The sequence below is a fragment of the Bos indicus x Bos taurus genome, chromosome 15, assembly GCF_003369695.1.
Source record: "Bos indicus x Bos taurus breed Angus x Brahman F1 hybrid chromosome 15, Bos_hybrid_MaternalHap_v2.0, whole genome shotgun sequence".
Lineage (NCBI taxonomy): Eukaryota > Metazoa > Chordata > Mammalia > Artiodactyla > Bovidae > Bos > Bos indicus x Bos taurus.
In genome coordinates this window covers 44,948,497-44,961,486 of record NC_040090.1, presented here as the reverse complement: position 1 = coordinate 44,961,486, position 12,990 = coordinate 44,948,497, and the positions used below count along the sequence as shown (strand labels likewise).

Genomic DNA, 12,990 nt, shown 5'->3' with positions numbered 1-12,990 from the left:
AAGGCCTGCTGCCTTGGCATCATATCTGGTCGCAAAGAATTGCTCAGTGTTCTTGAAATTAAACCTTTTCCTTGTGATCGAATTACCATTCAGAGGTAAGGGAAAAACTAACTACCCATCCGTCCATCCATCTGCCTGGGTCCTGCATGTGGTTAAGATCCTGGGCTATCACATGTTAGACTTAAATCATCAGCAGAAGTGTGTTTACAACGGTGTCTTTAATTGTACTGAGCAAATCAAGGTCAAACAAAAGTAGGTTAGCAATGAATGTGACAGGTGAGTCAGAGGCAGCCTGCCCTTCTGCTCAACAGCTTCCCTCGACAGTTTGGGTCACTGTTGCCCAAGATAGAGGCTGAACAGTCATTTAAAAATGCATACTACAGCACTTCCCTGGTGCTCCAGAGGCTGGGACTCTGTGCTTCCACCACAGGGGGAGTGGGTTCAGCCTCTGGTCAGGGAACTAAGATTCCACATACTATGCAGTGAAGCCAAAAAGTAAATTAAATATATTTTTAAAAATCAGTAATGTTTTTTAAAAAGGCATACTACACGCGAGAGGGGCGATGCGGTGGGCATAGGAGGTTGGGCTGATGGCCCTGTGGTCCAACATACAAGTTGGGGTGGCCCAGCTTTCACATGGCCTCCACAAGCCATTTAAAAACTGCATGCAGAGAATCGGGAGACTGCAGCATGAGAGCCTCCCAGAGAGAGAATCTGCAACCAGCAGCACTGGAACAAAGTGGGCTCTGGCTAGAAACAGATCACCCTCCCTTCCGACACAGCAGAGGCTCTTCATTCAGTGTCAGCTCCGCTGGGTGAGTGGAGAGCGGCACTTCTCAAGCTCGCCAGAAGGCCTTCTAAAGGCCCTGCAACAGAGCCCCAAGCTCAGGAATGGGGAGCCAGGTAAAGGAGAACCTGCATGTGATCACTGGTCAGATCTTCCAAACTTAAAATCGGGACCTACCCGTAGAGGGCAGAACTGTTCACACCGGGTGTCCTGGAAAACTTGGGGCCCGTGGGTCAAAGCACTGAGCCTCTCCTCCAGAGATGGCCCCAGGCATCCTTCCTAGGGCTTGCAAACCACCCAGGGTGGGGGGTTCTAGCTTCTTAATTTCTGAAATGGCCTTCAGTCTTTGTGTCGCCTCTGATTAGAATGTGTGCTTCACTGGAGCTGAGGCCCCCTCTGTCTCGTTATTGAGTGTTTCCAGAGCAACTAGAATGCTGACTGGTTTGGAGCGGGTGCTGAATAAAACAATCACTGAGTCAAAGAATCCACGCCAAACCTCTGCAAAGCATCCTATGGACCGATCTCCCTGAATTCTTGCTGCAGTGTTAGGAGGTGGAACTCTTCTTTCTCCGGCACCAGGAGAAAACCAAGGCTGCAGAGAGCGTGTGCATTTTCCCAGGCCTGCGCATCTAATGAGCTGATGGAGCTGGAATTCCAAGCCAGGCGTGAAGAGTTCTAATCCTGGCTTTGAAGTGAGCATCTGTTGCTTTTATAATTTAAAAGAAGCAAAGAAGAAATACTTTAAAGAAAAAAACTACGCATCAGAAAAAGCTTTCTGGCAAATGATCTAATATATGATGAATTCAGTTCCTGCGCCCGAAATCCAAGTCCCACTTCTAACTGCAGAGGGCACTGGCGTTGTGGCCTGAGCAGGAGGAAAGATTCTGGGGCTTCCATTAAGGTTTGTTCCTGTTTTTCCGGAGGACCCGAAGAATGATCAGGGAGGGGAGCAGCCACCAGGAGCCACACCTGCAGTCTCCGCTACTGCTAAAAATGGCAGGCCTGTTCCACGCTTCTCTGGAAAGGCTCCAAGGGCAGGCCGACAAGCAAGTCAAAAGACTGAAGATTTAAGGTGCTTGGTAAGGTAAATCAGACCCCCACCTTGAAAACTGGAATGAAGAAAGGGGAAGAAGCATACTTTTTACGACTGAAATTTTAAAAATGAAGTTTAAAAGTAGAGATTTACATTTACCTGAATCTCGACCACTAAACCCTACTGAAGCTAGGCTTATGCACTATTATCATCTATATATCATGATAAATAGAGAAGGAAACGGCAACCCGCTTCAGTATTCTTGCCTGGGAAATCCCATGGACAGAGGAGCCTGGTGGGCTACAGACCACGGGGTCGCAAAAGAGTTGGACATGACTTAGCAACTAAACAACAACAAAATTACCATTAAATTCCTATTAGTCTGATGTGTGCATGTGCTAAGTCCCTTCAGTTGTGTCCGACTCTGCGACCCCACAGATTGTAGCTCACAGGCTCCTCTGTCCAAGGAATTCTTCAGGCAAGAATACTGGAGTGGGTTGCCATTCTCTTCTCCAGGTAATCTTGCCGACCCAGGGATTGAACCCACGTCTCCTGCATTGGCAAGCAGGTTCTTTACCACTAGCACCACCTGGGAAGCCCATTAGTCTGATTTTGGGGGCCAAAAAAAACCTCTCCAGTTGGTCTGCTAGGTGCAGGTTATGGCTTGAATTTATGCGCAAACCAGCAGGTCAGTCTCACCAAAATGACTAGGTCAGTTCTAAGGCGTGGATACATTTCTCAAATATGGGAAAGAAGTGAAAATGGCAAACCATATCAGTAAAACAGGTATTTCCAAGTGCTACCAGGATGGCCCAACAGCCTTTGAGTACAAATAGCCTAGAGACACAGAACAGCCTACGAGTATGTGCATTAACCTTCTGAGTCTGAATTTCTCAGCCAGGATCCCTGGGTGGGCTGTGGGGAAAATGTTGGCCTTATCATGGCATTTTTTCTGGAGAGAGGCTTCATAAATGTCACCAGATTCACAAAGTAATCAGTGACCCCAAAAGATAAGGACACCCACCAGCCTTTTCTGCTGCCACACCTGTTTTCTCTGGATAGTCCTACTGATATAAACAACCACACAAGAACCCCCCTCAACTTCCCAGCTTTCACAGCAGACAACACGACACTGACGGTCAAGGAAAACCATCTAAGCTCTTTGCTGAACAGTACAGCCACTGGGGATGCCCAGTCAATGACTGAAAAGAGGTCACTGGCTGGAAGAGACTGAGGGTCTGCTGAGCCCTGGCTTGAGCCTACTGTCCTGCTGCTGCTGCTGCTAAGTCGCTTCAGTCATGTCCGACTCTTTGCAACCCCAAGGACTGCAGCCTACCAGGCTCCTCCGTCCATGGGATTTTCCAGGCAAGAGTACTGGAGTGGGTTGCCATTGCCTTCTCCGGAGCCTACTGTCCAGATGGGAACAAATGGGACAATCAAGAAGACCAAGAGAGCAAACTTACAGACCAGAGAGTCTCAGGCAAAATGAACTTGAGAGTGTGTGACATGGGGAAGAACGTGGGCTCTAGAGCCAGGCAGGGTTAGGTTCAAATCCTGGCTCCATCTACATACTAGTCCTGTAGCCTTGGGATGGGGATGAAGGCAACGATGGTACTGATGCTGAAAGCAGTATCTACAATGAGCTGTTATTTACTGACAGCACAAAGTCCAGCATTTAGTAAGCAAGTACTTATATCTTCTGAAATAATATATGTAATCTTAGCAACACTGTGAACAATTTCCATATTACCTTCACTTCACAGGGACAGCAAACAGGATTAGGAACTTTGGACCAAGGCTTAAGAGCCTGGAATGATTTACTCCCCCTTAAGGGACAGAGTAGGGACACCTCAGCAAGATGGCTAAGAATGTGTTTCTAGATTTGGGAAAAAGAAGGTTAAAAAGATTAAGTAGCATTCCGAAGGTCCACAGCTAAGTGGGATTCAAACCCGGGTCTATTTGACTCTCAGCCCAGACTCTTAACAACTAAACTTCACTGCACAGCCAAGCCTCAGCTTCCACATCTGTGAAAAGCACAATAATACTCACCCCTGCAAGGTAAGAATCTGCTGCAATGCAGGAGACCCAGGTTTGATCCCTGGGTTGGGAAGATCCCTTGGAGAAGGGAATGGCTACCCACTCCAGTATTCTTGTCTGGAGAATTCCATGGACAGAGGAGCCTGGCGGGCTACAGTCCATGGGGTCACGAAGAGTTGGACACAACTGAGCAACTAACACTTCACTGCAGGATAAAGATTAGACAGAATGCACGTGAAAGGCTTAACACAGTACCTGGCATGCAGGAAGCTCTATAGTGCAGCTATTAAAGTCATTCCCGGACCTTTGGAAGAGAGGAGAAGACGTGGGAGGTGGCATCTGGCCACACAGATGGGACAGCATTTCACTTCACAGGATTAGGAACTCTGGACCAAAGCTTAAGAGCCTGGGATGACCTAGTCCCCCTTAGGGACAGAGAGGGGACACCTCAGCAAGATGGGTAAGGATCTGTGCACTCAGAGATGAAAGGCTTTGCATTGAAACTTGCGGTGGACTGGGGATTTGGGGAGAAAGAAATAATTCAAGCTTAAAAAGACAGTCTCAAAAGACAGTGCCAGAGAGGACGGCTCTGCCTGGTCTAGGAATGTGGGTCCACTGTTTATCTGACTCCCTGATAACCTGGACACCCAAGAGAGGACAAGAGTTCCTGGGCGTGTTTGTCATAAGGGAGATGCTGAGCCCCTAAGTTATCAGTAACCCCCACCTGGAACTTGAGCAGAGCCTAGGCATTCTTAATGAAAAAGAGAATTTGTTAGTGTGAGCCTCCTTTGGAGTTAAATATAAAGAAATGTACCCATTGCAAGAAAGAATCAACCACTTATTGTGGCTTGTAATGTGTAACATCAACCCATCAGCAGAAAGAAGTATTAGACTTACTGACACCGTCACTGACTTACTGACAACTTTCTTAGTGAAAGACTCAACAGGGAGTTTGGAGCAGCAGAGTCTCTCCTCCGAGAGATAACTGCACGGCAGGGGACATGCACCCGGGGGCTGACATCTACCTAGGGAGGAAAACTTTATGGAGTGTCACCAGCCTCCCGCCCAGGCCAGCTCGTGCCCTCCCATTTGTCTTTTAAAAGGATTGCTATACCAAGTTATTCTGGTAAGAACCAAAGATACTCAAAGGTCTTCACCACCTGTCCTCGGTCCCCTCTTTCCCTCTCCAGAGCGCTCCGTAGGCCTCAGCATCAATTTCCTGGACCATTTTAACTGCCTCTCACTAGTTCTGCTGCCTCCTCCTCCAGTCCAGCCTCCACACTGCCACCAGCTGGCTTTCTAAATAAAAGCGCTGACCACGTCACTCACCTCCTGAAAGACGTCTACTAGATTCACACTGCCCACGGAATAAACGCCAAAGTCTTAACTTGCATTTGTTCATTCATTCATTTTTTTGGATTACCGACCTAATGTGTGATGATCACCTACTGTGTGCCAGGCTCTGTTTGAGAGCCTGGAGATAGGGTGGTGAATGAGAGAAATAAGACAAGGGCTCATCCTCATGGATGTACATTTCTGTGTGTGTGTGTGTGTGTGTGTGTGTGTGTGCGCACACATGCTCAGTCAGGTTCGACTCTTTGCGACCCCATGGACTGTAACCTGTCAGGCTCCTCTGTCCATGGAATTCTCCAGGCAAGAATACTGGAGTGGGTTGCCATTTCCTACTCCAAGGGATCTTCCCAACCTAGGGATCGAACCTGCATCTCCTACATTGGCAGGTGGATTTTTTTTTTTTTAACCACTGTGCCACCTGGGAAGCCCAAAGGTATAAGACAAATGATAAAGAAGACAGAAAAATATATAATGTAAAGCCAGTGCTACTGAAGAAAAAGAAAGCAGAGTAAGAGGAAAAAAATGATGGTGTAAAGGGTAGGACAGGACAGGGCCTTTTAAACAGAGGAAAGACCATGCAACGCTGGGGGTAATCCAGGCAGAGAAGAGCTGTGCAAGGGCCTTGAGGCAAGAAAGGATGACAGAAAGGAGATAGGGGCTGGAATGAAGTGAGCAAGGCTGAGAGTGCTAAGAGATGAAACCAGGGAAGTAGGAGGGGCAGGCAGGACAGGGCAGGGAGTTCAGATTCTATTTCAAGATGCTAAGAAGCCACAGAGTGTTTTGAGCAAGGAAGTGATACAATATTATTTACTTTTTAAAAGGTCATTCTGCCTGATTGTGTGGAAGGCTGGTGGCAGTAGGGACAGAGTAGAAGCTGGGAGACCAGCTGGGAGACCAGCTGGGAGATGGGAGCCCTCTGGACTTGGGTAGGGAGGTGTGGTGGTTTTCAAGATATACTGTGATGGAACAGCTGGCAATTCTGCAGACAAAGTGAGGGGTGAGGGAAGGAGCAGAGTCAAAGATGACACCCACGTGTGGGGCCCAAGTAACCAGGTAAATGGTGGGGCCACATAACATGGGGAAGACTGGGGAGGAGCTGGGTTAGGTTTCTGCATAAGACTTCTGTTTAGTTCTATTGCTTCTGGGGTGCCCATCACACGTCAAAGGGTGGATGCTGCGTGGGCAGTGAGTGTGTGGGTTTTGGGCTTGGGGGAAAGGTCCCGAAAGGTTGTCAGCGTGCAGATGACTCGCAGGACGTGGCCACTCAGGTCCTGCACCCCTTGGCCCTGGCTCCAGACAGACACCCAGTGTCGCCTCCCCCAGGGCTCTGTCTGGACTTGTGCAGCGTGGACTCCCCCTCACTTCTAAAGATCTGCTCTTGTCTGCTGGGTGCCCAGGAGAGGCCACTGGGTCCTCTTCTCCCACAGCACCCTAGGACATGCCTAGGTGACAGCACAGCTCGTGTGTCATACTCTCTGCACCTTTCCCCTGGGAGCTCAAGGGCAGCATCTGTGAGTCGGTCCCTCTCCATGTCCCACCCCTCATCTGAAGCCTGGGCACAGCGAACACTGGCTAAATGAATGGCATCCTCCTCTCTGCAGAGAGATGCAAAAGAAATGATAATACATACAGGCAACTGACTCACGCTGCAGCTGCTGTCTGCAGGGCAGACGGGCAAGAAAGGAAGGCGCCGCCACGGAAACAGCAGCAGAGCTCAATGGGCTGTTCCCTTCCTTTGAGGAGTTTCTCAGCCACACAAATGAGCTTCAAGAAATCCGGGAGGTGAGAATCTCAGGGTGCTGGAGGTGTGATAAGCACTGCACCTAGGGAAGGTGTTTTGGGTTTCCGCTGCAGAAACACTGCCAAGTCCCCAGAGCACTTGGGAGGCGGAGCCAGAGGGAAGGAAACTGCCCCCTTTCCCATGGACTCCCATCATCCAGACAGTGAGCCTGGAAGTGGGTTCTACTTGCATTCCTTTACAGATGCAGACAACTGAGAGTCAGAGGGGTTAGTGGGTGGGCCTAAGGTCACACAGCTGGGCAGATTCACACTCCCTTCCTGAAACCGAGACCTGGGTCCCTTCTGGCACATTACACAGGCCCACTGCATAACAGGAGCTCCTATGGCAGTGGGCAGGATAGCTGGGGAGCACCTGAGCCCTGGATCACGCTGGGGAAATACAGCTGTAGAGAGAGGATGAGGGGTACCCATGGTTACCAGGGAGTCCCCAGCAGGACGAAGCTGGAGCCTCATCCTCAGACATGCAGGCCGGGCCCTGGGAGCACTGTGCATGCACCCTGTTATCATTCCTTAACCGGAAGAGACAGAGCAAGAAAGAAAGTTTAAGCCAAACCTAGCTTCTTATAAGCAGCTCAGAAATAAAAGCGAGAGAAGTGGGAAATTGTGGTTTTCGTCAATTACTGCTGTTGTGTGATTCTGAGAGTCCGGTAGTAGGTAGGAAGCTGTGTGAGGAGACTTGGCACCACACCAAGTGGGTTACAAAACCAGCAGCACAAAATCAGGGCAAGACCCTGGGCCAGGCAGCAGAGAATGATGGGAAAGACTCCAGAGCAGAAATATGGCTTCATACTTGCGAGATGTCAGTATATTAACCTCTCTAAGCCTCGGCTTCCTCATCTACGAAAAAGATCCAACAGTCCTTGTTCCACTACGTCGTTCTGGCTACTAGATGGGATGGCACAAGCCCCTGTGTACAGGTGTGATGCAGAACATATCGAATAACTGGTAGTTTGTTCACTGCTGAGAAAACAAAAGAATCTGCTTATAGTATAGAAAAAATGGAAAAAAAAACTATACCAAAGCTCTTATAAAAACTTAACAGGGAAAAAAAACTTAGCAGAGTGAAATGGCATCTACTAAATGGCATCTCTGAGGATCTACTAAAGCATACAAAAACTTGTTAAGAAATTGTTAGCAGCTGAGGGCCTTAATTGTCCGGAGCTGTGGTGTTGGAGAAGACTCTTGAGAGTCCCTTGGACTGCAAGGAGATCCAACTAATCCATCCTAAAGGAGATCAGTCCTGGGTGTTCTTTGGAAGGAATGATGCTAAAGCTGAAACTCCAGTACTTTGGCCACCTCATGAGAAGAGTTGACTCATTGGAAAAGACTCTGATGCTGGGAGGGATTGGGGGCTGGAGGAGAAGGGGACGACAGAGGATGAGATGGCTGGATGGCATCACCGACTCTATGGACATGAGTGTGAGTGAACTCTGGGAGTTGGTGATGGACATGGAGGCCTGGCGTGCTGCGATTCATGGGGTCACAAAGAGCCGGACACGACCGAGGGACTGAACTGAACTGAGGACCTTAACATATGGTAGGAAGAAGAGGCAGAATGGGAGGAGAAAGGAAAGAAATGGAAAAGAGAGTGGATGAATTTGAATATTTCAGTGTATTAGTAAGAGTCAAAAGAAGTTAACATATATACATTTAAAAATGCAACTTTATTACTAATGAATAAAACTGCCTATTAATTTTGTATGTTCTTTCAAACTCCTATAAAACCTTCAGTACCCCAGTTGCTTGATGACTTCTTTGACCCCCTTCTACCCACTTCCACCTGGAGTTTAATTACTCTTTCCTCTGTTAATTGATTCTTATCACTGCACAAATTACACCATCTCTGCTCACTGGGCTCCCCTACCAAATAGTGAGCTTCTGAGGGTATACACTCTTCATGATTCATCTTGGGGCTCATGTGGTGGCCTTGTCCTGGCCCCAGGATCCCCAGCTAGCAGCTACCAGTACGGAGCATCTCCTGAGAAGAACCTTCTTTCTATAGCAGGAAAATTTGATAGAGGACTCACATTTATAAAGTGTTGAACATCTTAGAGGTACATTTCAAATCTTAATTCATGTATTTCTCAAAATGTCCTTATGAGAATCATTTTCCGTATCTTGTAGAAGAGGATACTGAGGCTCAGAGAGGTAAGATCAGCAGTCAAAGGTTCTCACTGCTAGTAATAAACGTAATGGGGCCAGGATTTGAACCAACTCCAGATCCCTGTTTCCACTAGACCAGATGACCTGGCATGGATTTCATGCGTCTGACAGCATCCTGGAAGGATATGCAGGGTGGGGGCTTCCCTGGTGGTTCAGATGGTAAAGAATCTGGAGGGTTTGATCCCTAGGTTAGGAAGATACCCTGTAGGAGGAAATGGCAACCCACACCAGTATTCTTGCCTGGAGAATTCCATGGACAGATAAGCCTGGCATGCTACAGTCCACAGGGTCACTACAGTTCATGGGGTCACAAAGGGTTGGACATGACTGAGCAACTTTCATCAAATACTTTCATCAAATTTACCTTCAGGTTCACAACTGAGGTTAGGGCTAAGGAACTTTGGCCAATACAGGGTAACCTGTTAGCAAGAGCCAGACAACAGGTCAGACAGGCAGAGAGGAGGCCTCTGGAGAAGATGGAATTTAAAATTTCACATGCCCAAAAGTGACCACAGGAAGTTGGGGAATGTCACTTCCCTTTCTTGTCTCCACCCCCAGCTCAGTAAAGGAAACTTCCATGGTGTCCTACAGGCAAAAAGCTGCCTATCAGCCTCACAGGCTCCAACCATAGTTGGAGTCAGAAGACCTGGTCCAAGGTATTGACCCTCAGTGGCTGTGTGACACTCACTAAGTCAAACCTTTGAGGCTAAGTGTCTCCAGATGTAAATGAGGGGTGAGGGGAGTGTCTGCTTCGCAGGGAGGTCATGTGGACACCATGAGAAAAAACAGGCGGGAAGGACCTATCCATGTGAAATGGCGCTATATTTCAGGAGAGGGTGGCTGGAACACCTTGGATACCTCAAGACATCACCTGCCATCTCCCCATGCCAAGGCCTGGCACTCCTGTTTAAATGCTGACATGACCTTTGCCCTGAGGGCTCAGACCCTAATAGAAAAGACAAGGCAGGCCTAGTGGAGCAGCAGAAAAGGAGGCCGCGACTTTTCTCCCAAAGGCTCCCTGGGACAACTAAAATCCTCATGCAAGTATTTAATAATTAAACTGATAACAACAGTTGGGGGACATTTTTGTCATCTTGTAGGATGATAACTGTGACCAAAATCAAGGTATGTAAATCATTTAATTAAATCTATAGATGTATATTTTGAATGCTTTTCTAAGACAAATGTGTAATTTTGATGGCATATTTTTGAGTTTTTAAAGTTTACTTTGCTCAGGCATGGTGAAGCAAAAACTGGACTACTGGAGCCATAATTGGATACTCTTGAAAGGACTGTGACTTAGTACAGCTTTTTTGGAGGGCAATTAGACACTACTGATTCAGTTTGTAAATGGCAAACTACTTAAGCCAAATGTCCTCCTTTCAGGTGTCTATGTGCAGGAGAATCTCACGCAGAAGTTCACAGGTGGGCGTAACAATTTCCACATCAGCAGTGATTGTAATGGTAAAAAACCAGCAGCAAACTGAGTGTCTACCCATACAAGGGTGATTGAAAAAGTTTCAAAGGTACCCATATCATGGATTACAACTATTATACACAGTAAGGTACATTTATCTGTACATGTCAACTTGAAAAGAAAACCATAATAACTGACAGGTGGCTAAAAAAAAAAAAAAAAGGAAAACTGTAGGCATAGACAGAGTCCATTTCTATGAAAGTAAAAACATGTATATTGGGCATGAGGGCAAAGGGAATACAAGGGGATACAAAGGGGTTAAGGGGATATAAAAGGGTTAAGGGGATACAAGCAAATGAAGAAGTCCAGGACTATATCCAACAAAGCCTCAAGAGTGCCAATCCTGAGGGAAGGTGGGGAGGGCAGGTGTCGCGGAAGACTTGTGTCCTGTATGTTAGACACTTCAGGGTTGTCCAAATTTCTTATAAATGTATGCTTTCTCATGATAACAAAAACCAAAAAATGTTGATGCTCATAGAATAATAATAACTTTAAAATTGCTTGCAAGGACTCCCATTAAGTAAACACTCTGGGGTCCAGCACCCCCCTCCTGCATGTGGCCCCCAGATCTGTGCGCGCTCACTAGCTGGAAGAGGGTGAGGGCCTGCCTGAGAAAAACTGACGGATAAGGATGATCTCCACAACTAAGAATCTCCAGCTTCTCACATCTTTCAATAAGGATTCTGCTAAATTACAACTATTTCAATGAGATGAACTCAACATTCAAAAAACAAAGACCATGGCATCTGGTCCCATCACTTCATCGCAAATAGATGAGGACGCGATGGAAACAGTGACAGACTTTATTTTCTTGGGCTCCAAAATCACTGCAGACAGTGACTGCAGCCATGAAATTAAAAAATGCTTGCTCCTTGGAAGAAAAGTTATGATAAACCTAGGCCACATATTAAAAAGCAGAGACATCACTTTGCCAACAAAGGTCCATATAATCAAAGCTATGGTTTTTCCAGTAGTTGTGTACAAATGTGAGAATTGGACCATAAAGAAGGCTGAGTGATGAAGAATTGATGCCTTCAAACTGTGGTGTTGGAGAAGACTCTTGAGAGTCCCTTGAAGTGCAAGGAGATCAAATCAGTCCATCCTAAGAGAAATCAACCCTGAATATTCATTGGAAAGGCTGAAGCTGAAGATCCAATACTTTGGCCACTTGAGGCAAAGAGCTGACTCATTGGAAAAGACCCTGATGCTGGGAAAGACTGAAGGCAGGAGAAGGGGACGACAGAGGATGAGATTTGGATGGCATCACCAACTCAATGGACATGAGTTTGAGAAAACTCCAGGAAACGGTGAAGGACAGAGAAACCTAGCATGCTGCCATCCATGGGATTGCAAAGAGTTGGATATGACTGAGCAAATGAACAACAACAATGAGATGACCAATAAAAAGGACTAAGTATCTTTAATTGTTCAAATTTGCAACATCATAAGTTACTGAATTAAAGCAGGTAACTTGTGTTCAACCTCCCTTAAATAGAAGCAATCAAAATTTATATCCGGCCTTAGCCAACATTTTACATTGACTTATAAGTCTTGCTAAAGACTTCTTAAAAATTATTAAGGACGGAAATCCACAGGAGGATAGAGGTGACTGTACTAAACCCAAAAGAGTCTAAATAAAACACTGAAGCTACTTGGCTTATCACAAAAATGACAGCTTAGCAAGTGAAACAATCTTCCTCTCTACGGTCAAAGTTGCTGGTGAAAATAATTCTCAGTTGATGCACCATGTCTAAGAGGTGTTGGTTACATTTAGCGCAGACTACAGATTCAGTTACCTACAGGCCATGTATAGGAGCAGGGGCTGGGCGGGGCTGGGCAGCTGGAGAAACAGGTCCTTGTAAGAGGGACGGCCTTCTTCATCAATGCCATGAGGGTAGATGGACCCAGTGCTGCTAGATCTTCGGATTTTCACGAAGATCTAGAAATCCAGATTTCTAGATAACACCTCTCAATTTTTAAATGTTACTCACTAATATAAAGGTTTTAAAACATTGTGAGCACTTAACAAAATACATCTGCAGGCCAAAAGCAGCCAGTGAGTAGAAAATTTTCTTTTTTTTTTTTTTTCTTCCAATTTTATTTTATTTTTAAACTTTACATAATTGTATTAGTTTTGCCAAATATCAAAATGAATCCGCCACAGTGAGTAGAAAATTTTCAACCTCTGTCTACATGTTTAATTTTTAATCAATTTTATTTTTGGAAGGATGAGTGGAGGCAGTGAAATGGTATGGGATGGAGATAAACACCAGAGAGGCAAACCTGTTAAGAAAATATTCCTAACACACTTGAGAAAACAATGGTAGCTTTCTACACCTA

At 46.3% G+C, this 12,990-nt stretch overlaps 1 protein-coding gene across 8 annotated transcripts in view; it reads right to left on the bottom strand.

Moving 5' to 3' along the window:
- ARNTL (aryl hydrocarbon receptor nuclear translocator like) overlaps nt 1-12,990 on the bottom strand; it is a 108,009-nt gene that overhangs the window by 54,237 nt on the left and 40,782 nt on the right. The gene's annotated exons all lie outside the window — the stretch shown is intronic.